Below are 24844 nucleotides of genomic sequence, written 5' to 3' on the forward strand. Positions count from 1 at the left end.
GCTTGTTTTGTTTTGCTTTTTTTTTTAAATCATTCTGGCTGAGTTTCTGTCACAAAGAACTTCCCCTTAATTTTTTTGTTCCTTGTTTCTGTTGATTATCTTGATTCTATTGTAGAAGCAAATTCATTATCCTTGGTGGTTTTCAACAAACAGTCTGTGTGGCGCTATCTCAGGTTGCACTTTCTGACAAGCTGTCACAACATTGTTCGGAAGAACTAGTTCATTGGTATTCTTAATGCTCAGAGACACTTGTCATCCTTCCTAAATGGTGATTTGCCTCCTCTCCACCACCAATACATAATAAAAAACAATGACTAAAAAAATCAAAGAGAAGAAGCTGAAGGAATTTGTTTTGAACACAGATACTGAATACACTTGCTAAGCAAATGTTCCAGTGGCGCCGTCAGTTCCTTAAGTAATTCTCAGTTAACATCTACTGTCTCTATAGCACAGCATTTATTTAGCAGTGTCATTTTTATTTAGTTAGATAAATGTCCTTTGTATGCTTGACTCTACCTGGAAAGAGACAGAAATGACTAAACTGGTTAATGTTCACCAAGTGAAAGAACAACCTATATTTACATAGCATGCACTATTAAAAGACGGGAGAGACTCTCATATAATGTAGTATGCCAGAAAATGTCCTCAGTAGCTCTGCGCCATGTAGCATGGTTAGATACTTTCAACAGACTAATGGGGCCATTTGCTGGGGTCAACAGCATCTATCTTTACCAAGCATGAATGTATGGGTTCCTACCCAAACAAACAAAGCCCAGAGAAAATATAAATTGATAAAACCTTTGAAAGCATGCAAAAATTCTCAGATGATGCCTAGTCTCTGGTAACATTTAGTCCCCAACATTCTCCTATCTTCCATTAGCAAGGTGGGATTAAATTGTATTTTCTATTTAAAATGACATAGGAGCTCATTTCTTCTTATTAAAAGTCACATTTAAATTGTCACTGCTCTTTGTATCCATGTGAGATCCACTGTAATTCCAATCTCAAAGTTTTAAAGGGAAACATCACCTGTACTTAAATGATGGGTGGATTATACTCTAACATTAAAGTTGTAGGTTTTCAACTTGTTTATCTTTCTTATCATTTATGGATTGTCAGGAATCAGGCCATTTTTCTTTTAGTGAGCACATTATGCCTTCATGTTTAGTTGGAAATGAGCAAGGTATTGGCCTAATTGCCTTAACAGAACTGGAGGAGAAAAACAGGTAACAGTGACCTTGAGGTCATTCTGGGAAAGAGGTCAGAGAGAAAAAGATCAACTCTGTTGTTTGATAACAATGAGTTAGACAGCAGACTAACAAAGACGAAGGGATTGCTATAACATTAGTCAAAGCTAATTGCTAAGAATAATAACAATATATCAGAATCAATGAGATGTCTTAGCAGGTAAACATGCTTGCTACCCAAACTGGTGCATGAATTCAACTCCTAGGACCCAGAAAGGAGAAGGAGATAACTTTCTCCTGCAAGTTGTCCTCTAAACTCTACATGTATGGTATAGCCTGTGTGCATGGATATACTCACACATACACACAAATAATGAATAGACTAATGTTTTATTAAAATTAAAATATACTTAGATAATTACTGCCATTTCCTTCACCCAATCCCTCACATGTCCTCTCATACTCATGCCTCTTTATAATTATTACACATACACATGCATACATGCAACTTGTTGGGTCTGTTTTGTGCTATCTCTATGCATATGATTTCAGGACTGACTATCTGGTACTGGATAACCAACTAGGGACCTCTTCAATGGAAAACACTAATTGCCCCATTCTCAGTATTCCTTGGTTGCCTGTAGTTAGTCTAAAGATGGAGCACTGTGAGATTTCCTCCTTAAATCTTAACTTATCTACTGATGCGATCTTTATTTGTGCTTGTTTAGGTATACTTTAAGTATACTGTTAAGGTATCATGTGTATAGCTTTCATGCCATTTCCAGAAGACACAATCTCACAGTAGACCTACTGTTCTTCTGTCTTTTACAATACTTATACCACTCTTCCAAGATGTCCCCTGGATCCTAAGTGCAGGAAGTGTGTTGTAGCTGTGTCTAGGGGTGCTAGGACCCAACCTCCAGATCACTTGATGGCCCCATTTTGGTCAGTTATGACTTTCTGTAATGGTCTCCACCTGCTGCCAAGAGATGCTTATTTGATGAGGGTGAGAGCAACATTTATCTGTGAGTAAGAATATGTTTTAGAATGCAGTTTAGGGACGATTATGGTTTAATAAAGTGGTTGTAGTTGGTTCATCTCTAAAACCCATGATCTCACTAATCACTGGTAGTTGGCTAGGTTTATAGGACAAAGAGGAGAAATTTTGCATCCCAACAACAGTAGTCTACACCAGAATTTTCTTCTTTGGAAATACGTGATATAACTTAGTAGTGAATCATGGAAACTAGTTCACGGTTGACATAAACTTTTTGGAAACTCAGGATGGTATTAAGATTATAGAAACCAGACACAAAAATGTCCAGGAACAAAGGAAGCTGGATAAAAGGTAGAGTTGCCTTTAAATGCAAACCCTTCTAGTCCTATCAGGACACAGATGAGTATTGGCATCCACTTGTGTTAATTTTTGCTGCTGAGCTCTGATTAAACATTGCAGCTTCTATTGACTAGAGATTGAGTATCACTAACTCATGACTCAAAGTTCAGGAAATGGCTATATTGTCTTATATCTATGCCATGTGTCTTTTTTCTAGTTATGGTGGACTGGAAAGGCAAGTATATGATACTTTAATCCAAGAGTTTGTGTCTCATAGCAAGGTTCATAAGTTAAATGGCTCTGAAATATGGAAGGTCCAGTTCCATAACTGTTTCTCACGGGAAAATCACACCTTCAGTGTGACTCAAACCCTCATGCAGCTCCTGCTGGTGTACATTCTGGAGCACCTGACTTCCTTTCTCAGGTGGCCCAGCGCCCCTTCCTTTAAGGACCTGCATTTCTCATTCTCTAAATAAGTCTGAGGTGAACAGCCAGTCTCATTTCTCTGCTGTCTCCTAGCACATGACTCCTAGTACTAACATCTCAGTGACAGTCATCAATCCCGACACATCCATTTGACCTTGCCAAACATACCCACCCCACACTTTCCAGGGATGCGCCTCTGTAAAACTGATAGGGAGGAGTCTGCTTCCCTCTTTCATTATAAGGCAGTAAGGATGAAGCTATCTGAAGCTTCACAGAAACAGCTAGCTTGAAAGAATAAAACCGCTATGTAAGAAAAGTCAAAGATGAGAGACACAAGAAGAAATAGTCCAATGGCGCCTGAGATGCCAAGTCTACTCACCCACACCTACCTCAATGTGTAGCTTCATTAAGTAAATCAATAAACTCTCCTTTTCATGTTCAAGCCAGAGAAAATTGGATTTCTTTCACATAAACGGCCTTCTAAGAAATACGTTGTTCTTTCTCTGCCAAAACTAAGAAAACCTAAAATAACTGCTTGCATTTTATAGGCTTCTTCTGCAAACAATTTCAAAGAAAATGTACATTTTATTTTCCTTAGGTAGGAGATACATCCGGGTAGGAGACAATCTGGAATTCCACATCCCAGTTGTTGCCCCCAGCTCTGACATCCATGAGCCCATGGTCTGGAGCTCAGCTCATGACTTACTGTTTCCAAGATGTCTATACTGCATGTGTATATTATGTTAGATCAGGCATCTTACAGGAACTTTCTAGTGTTTTCTGTAATAAGAATTTCCAGGCGATATCTGGTGTGATCATTCTAACCTCCTTGGAGTATGCTTCTATTTCCTTATTTGGGACAATACATATGGGAACCATGGGAAAGAAGTTGTTACAGACTTGACTTGTTTAATTGTCTGAGATATATGCCCCTTTGCAATTTGTTAAAGTTATCCTTTGGTAATGTGATTCATTGACAAAACTTTTTATGAGACAGCCAGCATCTTCAATTCAATGAAATTGCGTACGTAGAACCAGGAAGACAAGAAACACAGTCAGTGATTGCAAGGCAAAACCAGGGCAGCAGACAAGCCCTGCTGTGACACAATAGTATAATCTCCATTGCTAACACTGAACACTTTATGAAACTAGTAAGTGAAAATCTGTCAGATGTTTAGAACTCCTCAAGACTGTGTCTCAGCAACATTAGATGGCTGTTATAGGCTATTTATGTGGAAATCCCTGTTAGCCTGAAGGGAATGTGTATTTTCTTTTCAGCATCTTGTACGTAACAGGTATCACCACCGTGATTATGCCTAGTGATGTTGATAGCCTCCTATTCTATTTAGCACTTAGAAATTCTAAAATATGTCTGTTACAACAGATTCAAGTACAAGAGTTAAAAATAAGTACAAAAACAGTTTTGAAAGAGATCTGGAGGGGTTATTTATGAGTAGCAGGCCATGAAGTCACCTTTACATGATAGTATAGGTGAATATAGAAGGTAGAGTCTACTATGCAGTAGGAATGCTCAGAATTGGTTTTAAAATTTATACCTTTAAAGTCTCTAGGATTTTCTAGCTTAATCGTTGTCTATTAAAGAACAACAGTATACCTTTGTGGGAGGGAGAGATGGAAGCATATGGCATTGCTTTCTTAAGCCTCACACAAGAAGTCTTGCCAGATAGTATATGTCATGTGAAAATACCATAATATAAAAGTACTGGAGTTGCAGCACCTGCTTTCAGGTTCTGGCTTTGCCCGCAAATTATGGTGTTCTTTTCCTTTTCATATCAGTGTAAATACAATGTTGAGTTTCATACCACTTTTGAGGTGCAGGTGCTTCCCTGAAGTTTAGCATCTGCATGTGCTTATTGGGAGGGAGTCGTTTGGTTTTCTTTGGTGTTGTTTTGTTTTGTGTGTATGTAGGGGGTGGCTTTTTCTTTTTTCTTTTTCTTTTTCTTTATTCTTCCCTCATATAAAACATTCTGATTGCAGTTTCCCCTCCCTCTTCTCCTTCCAGGTTTCTTTCCCATCGCCCCTCTCCCACAAATCCACTACTCCTGTTTCCCTTCTGAAAAGAGCAGGCCTCCCAGGGATTTCAACAGAACACAGCATATAAAGATGCAATATGACTAGGGACAAATCCTCTTATCAAGGCTGGACAACATAAACCAGTAGGTGGTAAAGGGTCCCAAGAGATGGTTCAGGCATTAAAGTCTATGATTACAACCAGAAGTATAGCATCTTTGTTTATAAAGAAGAAGTTCAGGTAGGTCATTAGAAGGAGAGGTTACTCAAACCTGGGCAAAGTCACAATCAAATCCAAATGAGACTACATGGAGATACATCTACAGTCAGTATGTCGGCTCCTGAATAGCGGTATGATGGATAGGAGGCTTTTCAATTTGACTACAACACAGACCTCTACTCAGTGCAGCTGAGTTTTTGACATATACCACAGAAAAGAATTTCAGAGTAAGACAGTATAAAGCAAAGTGGGAATTTTTTGAGGAAAGGCTGTAATGTAGAATTAAGCAACAGACAGGAAGGAGTGGAAAAAATGAGCAATTGTACAAATCCAAGTGTCCAGGTGTAAGTATGGGTTTCTCTTGAGCAGGAATCTCATTTTAGTGTATTAACCAATCTGTATATGTGGTGTTGGTGGCTTTAGAATTTACATTATTCAAAGAATTTAGATGTACTAAATATAAATGTACAATGGACTTTTGTTTAAAAAATAAAGAATGAAATGATGAACTTGATCGGAAAATGAATAGAATTAATTATTACTATATTAAACTGATAAAAGTCCATCTCAAAAAAACAAATATCACTTGTTTTCTTTCACTTTTGGGTCCTAGATTTTACACAGTTACATAAAAGTGTGTGTGTGTGTGTGTGTGCACGCGCACTCACGTGTGTGTGTGTGTGTGTTTTATGTGAATTCGAGCACTTTGATAAAGGTAGACATGAGACTATAAGGGAAGGAAGAAGAATCATTGTAGGGAGAGATGGAGAAAGGAAGGAGCAAAACGATCAATATGGTCAAAGTACATGACATAATTGTACAAAAATGTCTTTATAAAACATCAATGGAAAATGAATACATGTCAATAAAAAGATTGAGTAAATATATTTTATATGTACAGTTTTATCCAGAAACTTTTCCTTAGTACATGTGATCATAATGTGGCATATAATACAGGTTTACAGGCTGATTAGAAAACGTATTTGTCAGAAAGGTCAGAGAAATCTTTATTGCATACAAGGAAGTCAAGGCTTATATTTCCTAACAGAGTTCAGTCTTGAGTGCTTTCCGAGATTCAAGTAGGGATGAGCTGCATCTGTCCCTTGGCTTGCCTGTATAATTTCCCCTGCCTATACTGCCTCAGACCCATCACCAACTTTGATCTCAGTTATCGTAACCTTCAGTTTTCCCAGAAGATCCACCATACCACACAGAAGAATGTTCAGTAGATTGCCTCACAACTTTTCCACATGTTCTTGTTCTTTCAAGAACCCAAAAAACAAATAGGCATGAAAGATAAGATTGCAGGCAGGAAATCAGAGAAAGCTGGCTGGATTATTGAGGGTATGCATGCCTGTAAAGGTTAAATAATAAGTATTTTCTGCTTTCTAGATGGCTATGCCTACTCAATTCAGTGGCTTCAGAGGAAACAAGGCCTGGGCAGTGTATAAGCAAATGGCAGTGACTGCATTCCAAAATAACTTACTGACAGACAGGCTAGTGGACTGTCCTTATTTCTCTTGGCTTTGGATTACATGGGTTAGGAAGTGAGTCAAATATGCCAAGCACTGCAGCTTTAGACCTAAGATGTTGTGAGCATCTGCATCTGGTACCAGTGTCCCTCACTTCTAACATAAGACAGAGTGCCTGCATTATGAGTACTGCTTATCAGACCCACTTTCCATTTACTAGTTAGTTCGCCTTCCTGTTGACACTTTCTTTCCACTTAGATAAATGGCTTCATCTTGGTTCAAGTCTTAGCCCAGTGGTCATTCTGCCCACTTAAGTTATAGCTTTTAATAATGTTCACTTTTATACCACGTTGTACAAAATCCACATGTGATATGATTAGATTATGTTTCTTTTCATTTACTGCTTAGATGAAAAAAATACCTTAATTCTTTATTTCTTACCCTGATATTTTAAGAGCATAATGGGTTCGTACCACAGCTCTGTGATTCTTATATATAATACTCATAAAAACATAGTAGAATCTTGGGGAGGATGGTATGATACATGATACTCAAAGAGATTTTAAATACCCTGTCATAGAGAATTATTTAACATGTAATAATAGTAATCATCATATACTGAACAGTGACTAATAATAATAATCAAACACTGAGCTATCCTCCAAGTAAAGAATTATGATAGTTTGTGGTAAGTTCAAGGCTACCACTATCTATAATTTCTTTGGGAAGATCTGATGAAAGTACCTCAAAGAGAAGAATTTTGGTGAAAAAAATAAAATGAATATAACTGAGACTAAAGTGATTTACCAGCCAACCCAAACAAACATTTCCCAGTCAGTCTTCAGATGCCATGTCTCCTCTTGCCTTTTAACATGCTACTAAGCCGCCTTTGACCCTTTTACCCTTTTCCTTCCCTCCTAACGTTTTATTTGCCTGACTTGAAATTTAGCAGTTGGGAAAATGACTTTTATAACAGAGAGTATTTGTGATCTCTGATGTTAAAGCATGTAAGCATGCACCATTCTCAGGCAAACTAGTCCCAGAGAACTTGGTAAGAGAGCCATTAAGGTCAGTTCTATCAACACAAACTTTATGTGTGTTCTCATTCTATTTCAGCCCATTCTCATACACTTTCTGAGATAAAATGATATACGAACATAGTGGGTAGGGCCTTTCAATACACAAGATATATTGGTTTTGCATAGCCGTGACAAAAATGTTGTTCATAAAAATACTGTAAAAAGGAAAAAAAATTGTTCGGGGTTTCAGAGGAATCATTCCATGGGTACTTGGAAGAGCATCAAGGCTATGGGGATATGTATAAGACAGTTTCATTCAATTGTGGACAGGACAGGAGTCAAGGACAATGTACCCACAAAGACCTATGTCCCCCAACCTGGTCTTTCTTACCAACATTTCCAAAAGAGAGTCATCAGCCAGAAAGCAAATGTTTGACAAATGACCCTGTATCCAAGTCTAAGATCAGGCAACCTACCTGGGTTTTTATTTTTCTTATTCTTTAATTTTAAAAATAGTTTCTAAAACTTTGCCACATGGATGTTCTGTGTTTGTTTTACCATGAGATACATATTCACAGTTAAGTTCTCTAGTTGAACTTTGCCCAAGTTGAAAACTGGATATGAGGTCCAGAGTGAATCACTTTCTGATCTTCCCTGTTTTATGGATATTCTACTATCATTTTATTTTTGTCCTAGTACATATACAGCCTTTCAGATTCAACTCTACTGTAGGAGAATGAGTTGGGGTAGGATTGGAAACTATAAAAATATATGGCATGGTGAGATTTTTCTTTTTAAATTGTTTTATTTAAATTAAAAACAATCTGATTTTACATGCCAATCTCAGTTCCCTCTCCCTCCTGTCTTCCCACTCCCTCCACCATCTCCCTATCTCACCCCACCCACTCCTCAGATGATCCCATGGGTGATCATCAAAGTCTATCACATCACTAGGGCAGGCCTGATACCCTCCACCCTTTATCTAGGCTGAAAATGTACCCTTTCATACGGAATGGGCTGTCACATAGTATCAATGTATTGCAGAATCCCATCTATGATTCTACACTATGCTTTGTAGACATCTATCCTTTGGTTTTTCCTACCTAAGTTAAAACTGCTTTTTATCTGAATAGCTTCACTTGCTCATTTTACTCATGTGAGCTTTTTGGAGTTATTCGTCTACTTAACAGAGCATCAATTATTTACTCCATTGTTTAGAAAATGGTCTAGAAATTCCCATTTACCATACACACTGCCAAGAATTTTTAATTTTAAGAATACTTGCAGATAATGACGGCAATCCTAGCCAGAAGGTGATGAAAATTTGTGATTAATCAGGACTTCTTTGTATGGCTGAAATGGAATATTCTTTATTAGTGAGTCACTCAATTGAAACTCTTAAATATTACTTGACTGAAGAACAAACAATGTAGTTAAGTTTCAAAATAAGTGTATAATAGTTGAGTGTTTATAACCACCCAGTGAAAGACTAGAGAAAACTTTTAAGCTATCATTAACATTTTTTTGTTGTTGCTGTTTTCAAGGCAGAGTTTGTCTATAGTTTTAGAGCAGGTCCTGGAACTCACTCTGTCTTTAAACTAACAGAGATCTGACTGCCTCTGTTAATTTTTTAAAGTGTGCAGCACCACTGTCCAGCCCATCAATAGTGTTTGAAATGTTTATCTCTTCACAGAGGTAAGAACAATTTATAACTTTTCAGTGCTATTATTCAAAGTGGTCAGCAGATTTACTGAGTATGAGACTGGATCTAAATCTACTTTAAGTAGAAGAGATAATAATGATGGAATTATGTATGCATAGTTGAACAATAAACTATTGCCCTGGGAAATACTGGATGCAGAATCATAGGTTTCTGTTTGGTACAAATTCTGGGTGAAGAATGGAAGGAAAATGTAGGTTTCTATCTGGTGCAGAGCATAGAAATGTTGGGTTTCCATCATTATCTCCAAAGATATCAGGTAACATTTAAATGGTAAATCATGACACTATACATAGAAAGTTCAGGGAAAATACATATTTAAAATACACACACACACACACACAAGCATACATATACATGCACACCAGAAATCCTCTTCAAAACATTAGTGCAAGAAAGAACTTGCTCCTTTTGACAAGCATTAAGGTAACATAACACAGGCAATTTGCTAAGAGAAATCTAACCTTTCCACAAAACCAGGAAAATGAATTCCCATTACGTACAAGATAACAAATGGCTAGTCCTGGAGTAGGACTTGGAGGGGTCTCTTTAGTAATTCCCCTAAGTTAGCTTGTTGACTCCCTCTACCAAGGCCTCTTTGGAGCGAGGAACCTGAATGAAAATAATAAATATGAACATTACCTCTCCTAGATATGGTAGAGGAGCTTTGTTGTAGATATGAGGGAAAGCACAGCAAGAGACATCTGGAAGGGTCCAGAGTGAACCTGGCCAAGGCAAAAAGGATCCAGAAGAGTGAGAGAGGAAGAGTAAGGAGAGGGCATGGGAATTCAGAGACTAAGAGATCAATAACACGAAAGGACTGGTAGTCAAAAATGGCTGAGGTTATGTTTGAATCAGGGAAGCTGGGGGGAAAAGGAAGACCAGCACAGTTCCTGAGCTGGAGGTTTTAGGGAGGGGGTAGGGTATGCAAGCCAGGATGACTCTGTAACAGGAAAGACAGAGAGACGGGCAGCCAGAGTCCACTTTGATATGTTAAATAGGCACATCAGTTAGCCATTTGTCCTGAGTTTGAGACCTAACCGATCCCACTGAAGTTAAGCTTTTATCTATCCCATAAACCTGAGAAATATTGACATACAGGTACTCTAACAGCACCAGGGACCACGTATATTAACATGGTTTCTGGGGATGGTTTTTGCTTGTTTGTTTGTTTGTTTGGTTTGGTTTTATTTTTTGGATGGGGGCACAATGATGGGAGGATAGACCTAGAGGGAATGGAAGCAATGTGACCAGGGTGCTTTATATGAAATTATAAAGCCACATACAGACCACATTATATGAAATTCCCAAATAATTAACAAAAAATACTTTGATTAAAAAAAACTGGGTCACATTGATACTTTCTCCATTGGCATTTACATTTCCAATAACAATTTCAGATATTTGAGAAAAGTCACTTACACATAAAGTTGACAAAAGATTTGTTTAATTAGGAAAAAGACATATGTCAAGAAAAAATAGTTGAAAAAATTCTAGGATAAATATTCTTACAGAATCAACCAGCTTTTAAACAAGAGTAACTAGCCTCCAGGTTTCTTTCCTATGCACCCCTACACATTTCAACATTTCTGTCTGTAGCTTTGTCCTTGTTCACGGAATAGTCTACTGTATGCCAGACTACAAGCTAGGCTGTGACTATGAATAATTGATGAGATACAAATCAAAATAAAATATTAAGCATCAAGAGTTGACCATCTAGATATCCAGACCCATGGGCTCCTGTATTCTTACAGTTAGTCTTCTAAAGGACTTCAGCAGTCTCTCCTACATAAAGAAGATAAAAATCAGTGTGGGCCAAGACTTCAGACAGCAATGGCACAAGTGTCTAGTAGGTTTACTAGAAGGAGACACCCTATTCATATGGCAGTTGGTTTCTATGACTAGTAGATGTCGATAGCTGCATGGTGTTCCTATTCCAAGGACATCATTGCCTCTTCTAGCAAGGCCCTGGTTAGTTAGTTAATACTTTTAGTGCAGTTTTGCTGATGGCTCTCTGAAGTCTAACTCACCTGCTGTCTCTTCAAAGTCTGACTCACCACTAAAATGAAAGACAAAAAAGCGCATGACATGAGATTCTGGTTGCCTACTTGAAGTTGGAGTTCAGGAGCCTTGCCACATGTTGGGTCTATATCATAAGTAATGCATCTGCTTGGAAAAACAAAATGTTTTCCTTAGATAAGAATATTAGAAGTGCACTTAAGAGATTTCATGCCATATTTTGTACCTTGTTTTATTTGATCCCGACTCAGAAAATGGCAAGGTAGAAAAATATTTTAGTCTAAATTTAAAACACAAACAAACAAAAATCAAAACAAAAGCAAATAAAAACACTGATATTCAGGAAGGTTAAACTACGTGACCAGTGACTCCCAGTTCATGGGTAGAAGGGTTAGGACTCTTCTAGAACACTATGAAACTGTTATCTGCAGCTTAACTGGGACAATCTCCCTTGTGATTACCCATGTACATATCTGTAAAAGCTATAGGAGTTCTAAGATTCCTCTTCAAGTTGAGCCGAGTGAGTGTTAATTCTGGAGCACTATTGAATATTTGTGCCTTTGTTTTTCTGACTTGTAAATAGAATTCTCTTTCCTTGATAGTCTCTGCAGGTAGAGTGTAATATTTAAGGTTTTTCAAGCCTGTTTCTGCTGTGCTTTCTGAACAATTCTGTACACTACTTACCCAAATTGAGCCCTGTTCTGCAGTTTTTATTCAGGTAAAACTAATAGTTTCCCCCTGAGTGAGGAATGTGTAATCAATCCCATTGTTTGGTTTCAATGGGTTATTATGGGTGGAAGAATTGCTACAGCAGAGGCAATTTAGAAAATCAGGTACAATTGACTCCCACCAATTTGCATACTATAGTCCCCAAAGCAAGAAGACCTGGTATTTCAACTAGAGATAGTGCCATCATTAAATGAGACCACAGAGACAACTGAGAGATGAGAGGAAAGGAGGGGAGCAGAGGCAAAATGAGGGCAGAATGCAGTTAGAATCATGTCCAATGCAAAAAGTAAATGGGCGGGGCAGGATTCTGAGCATTTTTCCCGGCTCCAATATTTCCAACAAATATTCAGACCAAATTCGTTCACAGATCCTTCCTTATATGGCTGGTGTTCCGTGTGGATTTACTTTGGCGCGGCTGACAAAACGAGAACAGTGTGTCCTTCTGACAGACTAATAAAGTTCTCTAAGATAAGCAGCAAAATTCCTATTCTAACATGAACTCGGTATGGACTAGTTCATAGGTATGAGATATTTATGCTTTGTCTATATGAGTTCAGCTGAGTTGCTGTCTTGATCTTCCTTCAACAGTAAAATACTCTGCTTATAGCATCTCCTTAGAACACAGCCCTGGTTACTGCCAAATCGCAATCGCGTGTCTTATCTGTGGATGGTACCCAATGAGGCAAACGAGAATAAAGGCGAAGAGGGAAGAGAAAAGTGCATCTCAGGACTATTGAATCTCCACAAGGGAAGGGCAAAGACTTGAGAGCACGCCCCACAGTGGCAGTGAAAGTCAAGGCAGCACATGTCCATGAGAAGTGGCACTGTTGGCGAAGTCTCTTAGCAGAAGTTTCTCAAGCACCTGTGGAGAAAGGCAAGGAAAATAGCTGGATAAGAAGACACTGACAACACCTTGTAAAGCAGGTAGATTCACCCACATCTCAGCAATATCATAGCAACCCCCAAAGAAGAAACACACAGACCCCTTTGAGGAACCAGGAAAGATTACACAATACAGTGAAGTGAAAAACCACAGAGCTCAAAAGCTGCAAAGCTGAGATGAGGTAGTGCTGGAGTGTTAGCATTGATCTACTCTCACCACCTTTTACTAGCTCAGTATGTCCATAGATGCAGATTGTTTTTTTTTTCCTCTTCTATGCATTTCGCTCTGCCTGCTAGCTATGGGCATCTTTTCAGAGCCATGATCAGATACAAAGAATTTTACCTGGAGCCAGAGAGCAGTAATTGTATTCCCCCTCCATCACCATTTCTGCTCCACACCTTCCTGTTTCATCTACTTTAGGTCATCCCAGGGAAGTTCCTTCTGTTTTTGTGTTGCTGGGGATTAAGAGTTCAAAGGCAGGCTGGCTCCAGTGTTGGGAGCTGCATCAGCAGGGAGACAGCAGTGTGCACCAGGAAAAGCAAAGGCAGCTTTGAGGAGCTGTAGCTATTTGCATTCCTTCTTTCAAAAAGATCGTTCTCGGTATGTGACCATTGGCGGAAATGGATGCAGTCATCATTGCAGGGCTTTGCTGGGCAGGCGGTGGCAGCTGGAGAGGCTCTCTTCTCATCTCCTACAACCCACAGACCCTCATGCAAAACAGGAGGTAAAAATGCCATTGTCCTTAAAATAAAACTTGACTCTGTAGCTACATATTGTAAGAATTTTTTAATTGGGGAAAAAACTTTTTGTAGACAAAAGAATACAGAAAGTCAAATAAAAACTAAACAGACATGGAAAAAAGTGTTTCTCGTTAATGATTATAAATAAAGCTAAGTCTTCAGATACATCTAACAGTCACATTGTCCTTGAGGGAAAAACAATGCCACCTGGGTCTTGACATTCTACCCAGTTTTCTCCATCCCTCTATGAGGCATATTTCATTTCTTCAGTAACCCCTAAAATGTTTTTGTGAGTTCTTTTCCCCCATCCATTTCTTTGTTATTTGTTATTACAGGATCCATTATTTCACACAATTAACATGCTAATAATTTTATTGAATTTACACTTCCATTTATAATTCATTAAGCAATATGACTTAATAGCCTACCTAATGTCTAGAATCTTCTAGTATTAAGAATGCAAATATTGAGGACTGAAAAGATGATTCAGCAGATAAGGACATTTGTCACCAAGGCTGGTGAGCTTCCTTCAGTCCTTGGAATTCACATAGTGCAAGGAGAAATCTGACTTCCAAACATTGTCACATGCCCTTTGGCATGCACACATGTTCACACTCATGATAAGTAAACAAACAAATAAATACATGTAATAAAAAATTTAAAGACATAAATATTTATAAGGTCTTACCTCAAGGCCTTAAATGTAAGCATGAGTAGTAGACACAAAAACATGAGTATAATTACAATTTGTAATATGCATTAAAGACTCGTTTTTGTAGCCTTCTAAATATTGCTGCCTCACTGACTGAATAAATGAGGGTTGTACTGTTATACAACAGGAGAACAACAATGGATAAAAACTGGTTGGGAAATGAAGCAATAGTGACATATGGATTTGGAGAGCATCCGGACCCCCAGCAGTTCAGGTCCATTATTCTTCCTGGCCCAACTCTGAATCTTCTTTGATTGGCTGTTTCCTCTATGCATAGTATCTTTTATATATTAAGATCAATCCTAGAATGGCAGCCAGATGAGGAACAAAAAGAATGCAGTTTTTGAGCCAGAAGACTTGGTATGTACAGAAAAGATAATAGTATTAGTCTGTCAGCGGTATGTGCTGTTGGAGGATGCAGATATTAAATGTACAGGAAACAATAAATCGTCTGATGCTCTTCAGGGGACATTTATGGTATAGGTGTGCTTGACAGAGAATGAGAAAAGACAAACATCTGCAGGAAAGTCTCAACGTGGTTCATGGGAGGCAAAGGCACCAAGGTCATGGAACATCTGTGGACTCTCATGTTTCCTGGCTGAGGACTGTGTTTCTGCCAGGTTACATGATGATACTAAATAATAAAACTCCATACGTATTCTTCATGCCCTTCCGAAAACAGTTTCTCCTCTTAGCTGATTTTCCTTCTTTGTTTTTTTCTTCTTAGACTCCAGGATCTCACAATGTTTTCTTCTCTTTTTTTTTTTTCTCATTTCCATGACTGATCAACTTGTCTTTCTGCATCATTCTCCACAAACCTTCAAATATCTGTTTTCTCCACGCTTCACAAAATCATCACTTGAAATTGGCCTGTTATCCTGGAATTCAGCATTCAGTTCTAGTAATGTCACTGCAAATCTTTGCTATGAGCGTTATTGTTTCCACACTCCTCAACTCCAAGACCATCTCACCAGAGACGTAAAGAATGTTGAGTTATGGGTGCCACACCATCACATTAGACTCATCCCTTGTCCAGCTCCTGACATTATTCAGCCCACTGAGGGAGTAGGCATTCCCATATCTGCCCCACTGCAGTGTATTCCAGGAATCTGCAACCAGGTTCTCCCATCAAATTCTACCATTGCTCTTCCCATCTCCTTTGTTTATAGTATCTACATATTTAATTCCTTTCCCCATGCTATTTACTCAAGTCAATTACTCTGAACGTTTTTTAACAGTATTTCTGTAAGAGTAACAATCTAAGATCATGCATTTTAAAGAAAAGAAGCCAGATAACACAGATTTTGCTATTTTATCTCATTCTATTGAGACCTGTGCTATGAAGACCTTGTCACCTAATTTTTGGTGTGTCATCTAACCAATCATCATTTTAAAGTATTGTCACTTTAAAAAACCCACATTTAATAGCTATAATCTACTTACAGTAATTCAAAAGCTCAGTGTTGACCAATAGTTACTATGGTACTACTTGTAAACCAATAGCAAGTGTACAAAATCTAGACTACCTAAAAATCAGGCCTCCCACCACACTCATGATTATGTTAATCAAAGTAAGAAGATCCATTTTCACTGTAGGTGACACTGTGCCATGGATGGTATCTGGGTGAAAGGAGGAAAGTAAATTAACAGTCACCTTTATCTGTCTCTGCTTTCTGAGTGGGAACTCTGAATGCAGAGACTCCTGCATTCTGAGATACTGGGCTGTACTCTGGAACTATCATGTTTCTTCTTTAAGTTGCTTTTATCAGTATATTTGTCATAGTATCAAGACAAACAGCTAATAAAGAATGTGATTAAAGTCATAAATGTAACCCTTGTATGCAACTGGAAGGTTTATTTTTTTCTGAAAGGTTATTTAAACCTTACAAACTACAAAAAGAAAGTAATTCAATACTAATGCTAAATTTAACTTCATGTTTTAAATAATGTTAACATATTTATAATTTTATAGTATATGATAACTCATATTAAAGAAATATCATATTTTTCTTGTGAGTCTTTTAAGTTATACACCTCAATTAAGAACAGTCATATAGTTTTCTAAAATGTCATATTTAATCTTTTTTGAAAAGGATGAAAGAAACACTATAAGTACAAGGGTTATTCACATTAAATATAAGGTCAAGATAATCTAGTATAACTTTTGTTCTGAGCTGAGTTTGTATGAGGAAAACTGTGAATATTAATATCTTAAATATTGTGAATATAACAGCATTATAGAGAATATGATTTAGTGAAGCCAACAAATATTGCCTAATTACTTTATCCATATAAAAGATTGCTCAGGAACACATTTTGAAGATTTAATAAAAGAATATGTTAGGAAAAGTGATTAGATAAGGGATCCCCAACATCTATTTATGATAGAGTTCTGGACAGTGACTCTGGACATAAAAGCTGATAGGTGCCTTGCCATAGAAGGAAAAAAGTCAGGGTGTGTTGTGTGCTTATACGCACAAGAAGACTCTGATGAGATTTCACACAGAGAATTACAGATTAAAATAATGAGTCCTGGTGTGAAGGGTAAAGAGCTTGAATGGGTCCTATATTTCCTCCATCACTGGGGATCTGTGTATGAGTAACTAATATTTTACATTAGATAGAAGCAGTAAACAGGCCAAATGGCGGTTAATTTGAAGTACATGATCTATAAAATATCATGAAACTGTGTTTTGGGCTAACAAATCAGATCCAGCTTAAAAGTGTAAAAAAATAAAGACAGAGTTACCATTTCATGGGTGTAGCCGTCCTGTCTTATACAAATGTCACTGTTTCAATCCAGTCCTCTCCGACTGTAGTCTTTCTGTCCCCTCTTCTGTGATGGTCCCTGAGCCTTGCAGCAAGAGTGATAATAGATGTCTCACTTCTAGCTGAGCACTTTTAAGACACAATCTCTCCACTTTGATCTGCTGTGGGTTTTTGCATTTACACTGTCCACTACAGGCCTCTGATGCACTAATCTATAGAAACACCAATCTAGGGGGCAGGTTTACGCTATCTCCATTTGGCAGATTAATAGTAATAGACTCAGCCCTAGGGCCTGAGTGCCCAATTTTTGACAGATTGGTAGAACTAGGTATGTGTTTCCTCCTGCAGAGTAGACAGTGATGCTTGAAGATGCCATGACATAGCAAGCAGCCCAAGAACCAGCATTAAAGAATAAAATTTGTTAGCCATCCCATACTAATGTCTACAATTGTATCAATATAGTCCTGTTAATATGACTGGTGCTATCATCCCAAACTTAAAATGATAGTAAACTAATATATAATAAATTATAAAATATATTTAAATATCTCTTACATTTAATCTATTTTTTGGTTTTTCGAGACACGGTTTCTCTGTATTGTTTTGGAGGCTGTCCTGTAACTTGCTCTGTAGACCAGGCTGGCCTCGAACTCACAGAGATCCTCCTGCCTCTGCCTCCCGAGTGCTGGGATTAAAGGCGTGCGCTACCAACACCGGGCCCATTTAATCATTTTTAAAGGCATGAATGACTGCAAATAAAATTTAAGTAGCTCTCCCATCTTCAGATCCATTCTAGGGGTGTGTTTTGCACGGGGGCAGCAACTGTGAAATCATGGGTCAAACCTGAAAAAGGTTTGTTTTAAAGTTGTTTATTCTTCTGATAATGAAGATTATTACTAATCTAAACACAAGGAAAAATTTGCGTGGGGAAACAAGCATTAACCTGGGTGCTAGTCACCTTTGACAATTTCAAGGCTGGGAACAAGGACCAGAGGGACTGAACCATGTCAGGTCCTGGTAGCAGATGCTGAGATGGAAGACTGAGTCAGAAATAGCACTCCAAAGAGCTCCAGATGCAGATGATATCAGGGACAACAGGTGGAGAGCAGAGGGTACAATCAAAGGCACAGGCACACCTTGGAAAGGAAATGGGTGCTCAAGCAGGTGAGAGTTGAAAACAAATCAGGAGCCATCAACAACTTTTGCCTTTGGTGATGAAAAACGTTAATACTATGGATAGCAATGAACACAGAAATGCCAAACTGCACAAAAGCAAGAAACTGGACTTAATGACTAGCTTTCTGTGTAATGCTGTGGCAGCAAGCCTCTGCTGAACTTAAGAAAAGTTAGTATGCTGGAGATTCCTTGACCCTGTTCTTCTATTCCCAGTTACTCTGTTGCTTTTCTCTGGTGACACAAAGCCTTACATAATCTTTACTATCTCCAACTATCCTGGTCATAGCTGTGTTCTCCAAAGACCAAAGCTCGTCCCCATATCAAGTTTTTATTTATGTACCCTTTCTAGAAGTCTCTGCTACTTCCTCTGGCAAGACTGTCAAACCTGTTGATTACCAATTGCACTCCTTTATTATCCTCATGGCATTTCACTGTATTTCAAACTTTACACCTACCCATCTCTCTTTCTGTTTGGCTACTTATCTATCATCTATCTAACAACCCTCTATTATCTACCTACCTATTGTCTTTTTTGTTTAATGATTTTTCTACACATTAGCAAATAATCTTTACTAGGAAGAAGCTGGCTATTTTTCTTCAAACTAAAACTTGTAGTGTCTAGAAAAGAACTCATGGTATATGATCAAATATAAATGTTGAACAAAGGAAAAGTCAATCAATATTAAGTGCTAAACATCCATTATAATTTATAGCCATTCTGAATGCATACTTCTTTCTTTTTACATGTATCATATTGTAAAGAAGCTGAATTTTTGAGAAATTGTGTGACTAGTAGTATACTTGCAAGGATCTTTTCTACCACATTATAATCCTTATCAACTTCCAAATTATTGTGATGTCATATGAGATAGCAAACAGATTGTAATCCACAGTCGCACTGTATATTTGAGTTTAATTGCCTTTGTTGGCAGGCTACAATTCAGTGGTTGACATTCTTCCTGGTTCTATTAGTTATTTTTCCTTTTTTCTTTAAATTAAAAACAATCTTCTTTCACATATCAACCCCAGTTACATCTCCCTCCCATGCTCCCATGTCCCCCACCAAACCCCCCATCCTATCCCTCTTCTGTTCCCCAGGGAGAGTGAAATGTTCAATGAGGGGTTATGAAGGTTCTTAATGACCTGGACTCTGTCAAGGAAAGAGGGTGCCTATTATCAGACTCTCTAGGGGTACATGTGGAAGTACATTCCTACACATGGACTCCCGTGACATTTTACTAATGACTAGCTGTTGACCTCAGCAGAGTCACACTCTGTCAAATGATGGCATTAGATGATTATCATAAGAAACACATCCATGAAGCCAGCAACTTTAGCTTTACTAGCAAGGCCTCTCTTAGTGAGTAAATGAAGATGAAGTTTCCTTACACTATTTTGATTTGGGGTGTTAATAAATATGATGATAGATAGATAAATAGATAGATAAGAAAAAGTAATTATATTCTAAGTGAAATATAGTGATGTAAACAATGTAATAAATTGAGGGATGAAATGCAGTTTTGATCAAATTTCAAGAAAAATGGATTAAGGAAAATAATCATAAACATTACTTAAATTCATTTGGTTTGTCAGACTCACTTCCCAAGTGGAACAAAGAGAATGTTTAACTTTCTTTTGGGTGTCAGCATGAATCTTGTCTTGTAAATGTTAATGTCATCATTTCGTCTCTTTAATCCAAACTTCATGATTACAGTTAATATTGCTAACTTGTAAAAAACTACTACAAGGAATATGAGAAACCATATTCTTGGCAGGTGAATAAGAAGAGCAAAAACTGTGACAAGCATTTCAGAAACTAAAAATTATACAATTTAAAGTAAGCACAGATGAATCTAATGTGACAGGCAATTTTTCAAGCTATTAAAAATTAAAAATCAAACTAATAAAAACAACTGTTGTTTTCTGCCTGAAATGGTAGGCACGCCTGTGTCTTGCTAGTAGAGTTTTTTAAGTTTTATAACTATGGAGTGTAATTTGGCAACATATTAAATATTCTGTAATTTAATATGCAAGCATGTCAATTCAGCAATTAATCCTAAGTATTTAACCTTGGATTCTTGCAACATGCAACCTTTAGGACACATATCACAGGACGATAAAGAATCAACTAATCATGTTTCATGTATAAAAATAAAGTTTGAAGTTATCATGCAGCATCTAACAATATTTGAGAAGAGTGACAACAAAAAAATTCTTCATCATTTGGAAATACTCATGGGCTTGAACATAACAGTAAGAACCTCACAGCATTACTAATTTTATAAAGTACACATGAATGCATAGAAAAGAGACTAAATGGCTACATACAACCCCATTTCATAGATCAAGAAACAAAATTTAATAAGCAAACATAATTTCCCTGTTGCAGGAACGATGACAGCCAATGGATGCTAATGAAACCAAGAGTCCTAAGAATTATTGTAAAGCTAAGAAATCTTTTCAAAAAACACCACACTAACCACAAAACCTAACTTCCCTTTATTGTAATGAGCTGTGGTTTTTGGTTGCATGGTCTGTTTATATCATTGATTTCTATTAGTACATAAGAGTCCTCAGTTTTGGGTCATCACAATATAAATGTTACTGCTAATGTCAGCCAATCACATCTCAGTTTGGTTGTGTCTAATTCACTCCAATACAAAGAAAGAATATCCAAATTCTCCAAATTGTATACCTTCTTTGATATTTTTGCTAAGTGCTGTATTTCAATCTTATTTCATTTGACAAATATTTGTGCAAAAGATTGTGTATCAAGGTATATTTATTGCATTGCAACATTGTAGACACCAAGAAACATAAACATAGCTAAAATCAATTTCTATTTAAAAATTCTTTGTGCCTTCATTGTGCTGTGTGAGAGATTAAAGAAATGGGTTGAGTCAAATAGTTGAGTCCAGTTGTTGTATTAAATAACCTATAACCCTTCTCTACAGTAGCCTCTCTCACTAGAAACTTTTATCTAACATAATAGTTTCATAGTCTTACATACATGTCAAAAACATGTCCAAAATTGAAATCTACTCAAATCTTATTACATTCTAAGGGCACAATGTCTTGGGAAAATGACAGACCATTTCCAGGAGCCTAGATACCATTCTTGTTCCCTTCTTCTGCCTTCCTTCACACCTGGCACCTCAGCCAGTGTCTCCTTTGCACTTAGAATCAGAAACTTAGCCAAGACCCTCAGCCTCTACAGCCAATGTTGTATTCCATAGCTGCTTACAGAATGCCACCCCACTTCTAAGCCTAGGCTTTGTAACAGTCTTCTTGCAGCAACTATATTCCTTCCTTCCTTTTTTTCCTTCCTCCCTCCCTCCCTCCCTCCCTCCCTCCCTCCCTCCCTCCCTCCCTCCCTCTCAATCTCTCTCTCTGTCTCTCTCTCTCTCCCCTATCTCTTTTCAATTTACTCCCATAATTTGGGAGATTGTTTCTTTTTAGAGAACTGGTAATGTTACTCAAAGCAACTCAGTGATTGTTTTCTGTCTTCACAAATCATTGCCATCATCATCACCATCATCACCTCAAACAAAGTTTACATTCCAAAGAATATTCCTTTTCATTAGAATATTTGAAGAATTTTATAATATAAATATTTATTTAATAATAATGATGATTTTGTGTCATTAATTTCATACTGCATATGATTTATATTGCCCAGTACACATAATACTTTTGAACTTTATTCCTCTTCCCAGAATAGTCAGAGCAAGTTTTGCTTCTTTTTGCTTAAAAAGAAATGTTTTAGATTGCTCTTTACAACAGTAAGTGTGAAGGAAAATGCCATAATACAACAAATCTTGCTTCTCCGTAGATTTTGACATTTTCCACTAGCCAGGCGCAATAAACATGCTTCACGTAAATGAGCAGTTTTTCATAGCATCATTTCCACGTTTTAATTGTTGTCCCTATTCTTCTTTGTTTAGGGAGAAGTCTTCTGAACACCCGGGGGATCTAAATAGCAAGTAAGATTTCAAATGTCCTGGTTTGTGTCCAGCTTTCAAGTTTCCTTTATGTTATTATTTCACTGTGTCTATTTGATAGAGTGGGTTATGGCTTCTTTTTAAAAGTGTTAGCAGTTTAATTATGTAGTTTGAGAAATAAAGGTGAACTTCCAATAATTGGAGACTATTTGAAGTCTTAAATATACATGAGATTTGTAATGCAATAGATGGATATAAAGAAACTACAGACTGAAATTTCAAAGCATAGACTTTTATCCCAGCAGAAAGAATTACTTTGTAAGCTTTTGCAAAGTTATTTTTAAAAAACAGAGGCATTGTAACTGTCCTTTTTTTACTTCTTAGTGGGTTTAGTAAAGAACTGTTCCATGTACTAATACAAATATTAGTAGAGAGTCTAAACAGAATTCCTACCCAACATTAGAATGAGCTATGTTGGAATGACGATAGAAACACTGGCTTATGAAAGAGACAGAGAAAGCATAGTGAACAGAAATAAAGTATACCAATAATTAGAGAGCTGAAAACAATAGGAGGAAGAAATGGCCCAGTGTCCATACAAGACATGAGAGCTAAGTAAACAGATAAGTCACCTATTCCTCACTGCGAATATGGGGAACAAAGGAATAATACCAAATGAATTAAGAGTAGAGAACACAAATTGGAGACAGGATATACAATAGATTGCATTTGAGACGTGAAAAAAAGAGTAGAAAAAATAAAAAGAGAATAGAGGGAGAAAGTTCTTTTTATGTTTTGTTATTTCGCTTATTTGACAATTTAATTTACTGAAACTGGAAAATGGATCTATTACAAATAGAAACACTGAATGTATTTATGTACTTTGCTGAAGAAAAGATTCTACTTATCATGCAGTTATTGGATATTTGGGGAACCTTGGCTTGTGGACCATTCGAGTTATGTTTAAATGAGGCAGCCAGTTCCTGAGTTACTCCTGATTTTTCTTGTGCTAATGGTTCTACACTCAGGAAGTCACTGACTTCTCCGAAAGTTAAAACCATGTGTCTCAAAAGTGAAGTAAGTAATTAAAATATACTTCTAGCTATATTTTTAAACCATTTAAATTTACAGCCAAAATAGTTCGAATCACTTTTGTATTCAAGAATAAAAAGCCCTAGAATTGCACTGTAGTTGTGCTATAATTGCTATTTGTTGGTAAAGGAAAGGTTAACTCTGGTGCTGCTCTCAACTGATATCTATAGCTATGCCAAGGAAAGTATACAAGTGAGCTTTTCTCTTCCAAAGAGCAAAACATTCACATTCATCCACGTGACTTGCATTTGTACTGGGATAAAGACACAAATAAGGAAAACATTCCTAAGCAGAAGCACTGGCAAATGTGGTGAGATTTATGCTTACTGCTGATCATAGGTGTGTAACTATAACGTTATGTAATATTGGGAAGAATTGTGCTAACAGCCAATAAGTATTGGCAAATTTTTGGTTATTGATGAATCATATAAGATTCAAGGTAAGTCCACTACTTTTTAAAATTATCATGTATCATAACCATGGAACCTTCAGCTGGGACAGTAAAAATGTACCCACTGACTCTCAATTCCAAAATATCAAAAATCTCAGAATTGTCATTAAAAACCCTTTCAGTGGGCCTCAATATTTTCACATTAGAAAGAGGTACAGAGTCACATTCTTACAGGTTTGCTATGGCATTTTAACAGCAATCAGTCTGAAGTATATCTCTAGAACATCACTAGAAGATACACTAACAAAGCCAGAAATTCACCTCCCTACAAGCACCTTTCCAAATATCCAGGAGTTATAAAACTGTCTTTATCAGAATTTTTGCAAATGTTTGTACTTGTGATTCAGCTTTACCATTTTAAAAAGTTATTTTGGGGATTAGCTCATAAAGCAAAAATCTTTAGTCATCACCTCATGGGGCTATGTCTGGACTACAGAAAAATGTTTTACTCCCCATAATGACCTCCACCTGCTAATCCTCATGTTTCTCCAGTGGAATCAAAGGAGGGCTCACTCTCTCTCTGCATTGCACCAACACTAGCCTAGGTGTTTTACTTACATTATCTCATATGAGCCCACAATAGATCACATGAGGAATAACTGATAGCCCATTTTTAGGTGAGTCTCAGAATAAGCTTAGAAACATAACTAACAGAAAGGGGAAATGAAACTGTTACTAGACCCCATCTCTGGTGTATTGCACATGTACCATGCTACCTTCTCAAAGAAACATGGCATCTTCAGGGCCAAAAATTAGACAAAAATTATCATATGGTGCAGAGAAAATGTTAAATCAGTGAGATAAATTTTAGGGGATACCAAAATTCATTGTTACCACTCAAACAAAAAAAAATGAGGACTGAGAAGGGAGATTGTACAATATGAAGTTGCAGGGATTATACTATTACAACCCTTGAGGGAG

The 24844-nt window shown here is 37.2% G+C and overlaps 1 protein-coding gene across 50 annotated transcripts in view; it reads left to right on the forward strand.

Moving 5' to 3' along the window:
• Positions 1-24844, forward strand: part of Ptprd (protein tyrosine phosphatase receptor type D) — a 2190171-nt gene that overhangs the window by 1535404 nt on the left and 629923 nt on the right. For all 50 annotated transcript variants that reach the window (XM_040757239.1, XM_040757256.1, XM_040757242.1 and 47 more), the window contains exon 10: positions 22384-22422. The gene's annotated coding sequence lies outside the window, so the exon portion shown is untranslated. The remainder of the gene's footprint in view (positions 1-22383; positions 22423-24844) is intronic.

Source organism: Mesocricetus auratus, unplaced genomic scaffold (genome assembly GCF_017639785.1).
Source record: "Mesocricetus auratus isolate SY011 unplaced genomic scaffold, BCM_Maur_2.0 Super-Scaffold_100014, whole genome shotgun sequence".
Taxonomy (NCBI): domain Eukaryota; kingdom Metazoa; phylum Chordata; class Mammalia; order Rodentia; family Cricetidae; genus Mesocricetus; species Mesocricetus auratus.